We start from the raw sequence: 2709 nt of genomic DNA on the forward strand, positions 1-2709 counted from the left end.
AGAGAGAGAGAGAAAGAAAGAAAAAAATTACAGATTTTAAGAGTAGGAAATCAGAAGTAAAAATCAAAGATTAAAAATAGGAAAAAAACAACCGATCAATCCGCCAAGCAATGCTTTTTCTGAGCAGAACCCCTAACACTGTGTTGGTTTAAAAGGCTTACCATGTCACCCCTCTACAGAATTTTAAAAGGATAAAATTGTTCCCCAAGAATTCTATATTGACTCAAGTTTCTGTTTATCTGCAAAGGCAACATGAAGACACTTAAAAATGTATATAGTGGCACAGAACACACACTATCCACATGCTTTTTTATTTAAAAAATTACTTGAGGGGCGCCTGGGTGGCGCAGTCGGTTAAGCGTCCGACTTCAGCCAGGTCACGATCTCGCGGTCCGTGAGTTCGAGCCCGCGTCGGGCTCTGGGCTGATGGCTCAGAGCCTGGAGCCTGTTTCCGATTCTGTGTCTCCCTCTCTCTCTGCCCCTCCCCCGTTCATGCTCTGTCTCTCTCTGTCCCAAACATAAATAAAAAACGTTGAAAAAAAATTACTTGAGGACATATTTTAGATGGCTGTAAGTTAATAAAAAAACACATCTAAGTGTTTATATACACTTATATAAAATATATATAAATGGACTTACAGCATACACTGAAAGAATTCAAACATAAAAGTAGGTATATTAGGGTTTTCCAGAGAAACAAAACCAATTGGAATTATATATACACATGTATATATATATACACACACATATATAATGAGAAATTGGCTTATGCAATTATGAAGGCTAAGAATCAGTAAGCTGGAGATCCGGGAAAGCCATGGCAGAGTTTCAGTCTGAGTCTGAAGACCTGAGAAATAGGAGAGCTGATGCTCTAAATTCTAGTCCAAGTCCAAGTCCTAAGGCAAAAGAGGACTGATATCCCAACATGAAGACAGCCTGGCAAAGAGAATGAATTCTCCCTTCAACAATCTTTATCTTCTATTTAGGTCTTCAGTGGATTGGATGAGGCTCACTGCATTGGAGAGGACACCCTACCTTACTCATTCTACTGAATCAAATGTTAATTTCATCCAAAAACATCATTTCAGACCCACCCATAGTAATGTTCATCAAACACTTTGTATGCGAACACCTTGTGATATAGTCAACTTAATGCATAAAATTAGCCATTATACTACTTTGAAATAACTTATTGTATGTTTGGTTATAGAAAATGAATGCAGATGTCAGAAATTGTTCTTTAAAAAGAATAATGTAAAATTTATATATAAAACTGGGGCACCTGGGTGGCTCAGGTGGTTGCACATCCAAATCTTGGTTTCAGCTCAGGTCATGATCTCGCGGTTCATGAGACTGAGCCCTGCATGGGGCTCTGCAGTAACAGCATGGAGCCTGCTTGGGATTCTCTTTCTCCCTCTCTCTGCCCCTCCCCCACTCATGGAGAGTGCGCACACCCGCGTGCTCTCTTTCTCTCAAAATAAATAAACCAAAATATATATAAAACTAAGTCACAATAAAGTAAGCCTAAGTGTCCAGATAATATGGATGAAGACTATGAATCAGTGAGAACAATGCTAAACGGGAGAAAGTAAAAAGATAGCTAATTGTATTTTAAAACATAGAATATGAAAGTTAGCAAAGAATGGAAAAAATGATTTTTAAACAGAGTTGCAATATAACTTAAAACAGGACTGAAATCTTCCAAATCTGCAGAAGATAAAATCAACCCAAATAGCAATGACAGAAAACAGAGGAAGTGACATAAAAGCCTGCCAAGAGGAAGAAAAAAAAGCACAACCCAAGATAATAAAATAAGATGAAATGTATCAGTCCTGATAATAAATTTAAGTGGGTTATACTTCCCAATTAACACAAAGTTTTGCCAAATAAGGAGGTTGTAAAAAAGTATCTGTATGCTGTTTTCAAGGGGCACTTCTAAAAAAACCCCACAAATTTTAAAAATAAGTGATTGGACAAAGATTCATAAGGTAAATTGAAAAAAGACATGGAATTAATGATTTCAAACAATGTATACATATCAAGGTTTAAAATACTGAAGATTAAAAAAGTAATTTTTGTCATGCAGACTATACTGCATAATCAAGTTGTAACAGTCATAAATTCTTATGCACTGGCTAAAATGATATCAACACATATAGTATAAAATTATTAGGAGGAAAAAAGAAATGTACAAAAATACTACAGTTGCAGGAAAATTTAACATTCATATCTCAGGCTTTGGAAAATAGAGTGGGCACATATTTTTTCTGCCCACATCACTTCATTTTGGAATCACCGCTCCCCAAACCCATCAGAATGCTCTGTTGTAGCCAGTCAAGAGGCTGCATCTTGGCCAGACAGGACTGGGCAACTTTGGCAGATGCTTGATGCCCCACTTGGACTTCTGGGATCCCTTTTTCCCAGTTTCGTGAGTCCATTCCCAGGTTTTGTGCGTTTAACTGCTAAGGCTTTGCTCCTGAGCCCCTTACAGGCTGGCCCTTGGGCATTGGAACCGAGTTGTCTCGGTCCTTTCGCTTGAGGAGGACAAACTTGGTGGTGTAATTTATGCTTCAGAGCTCCCTTAATCTGGCTTCGGTAACTGTAGGCTTCTTTCCCTTCCTGTGCGGTTTTCCCTGCTCCTTTACAGTTTTCTCTTGGATGCTGGTCCTTAATATATCACTCTCAGTGGAATTCTCGACTCAAGAGCTG

This window comes from Herpailurus yagouaroundi, unplaced genomic scaffold (assembly GCF_014898765.1).
Source record: "Herpailurus yagouaroundi ecotype Mexico unplaced genomic scaffold, PumYag 28, whole genome shotgun sequence".
NCBI lineage: Eukaryota > Metazoa > Chordata > Mammalia > Carnivora > Felidae > Herpailurus > Herpailurus yagouaroundi.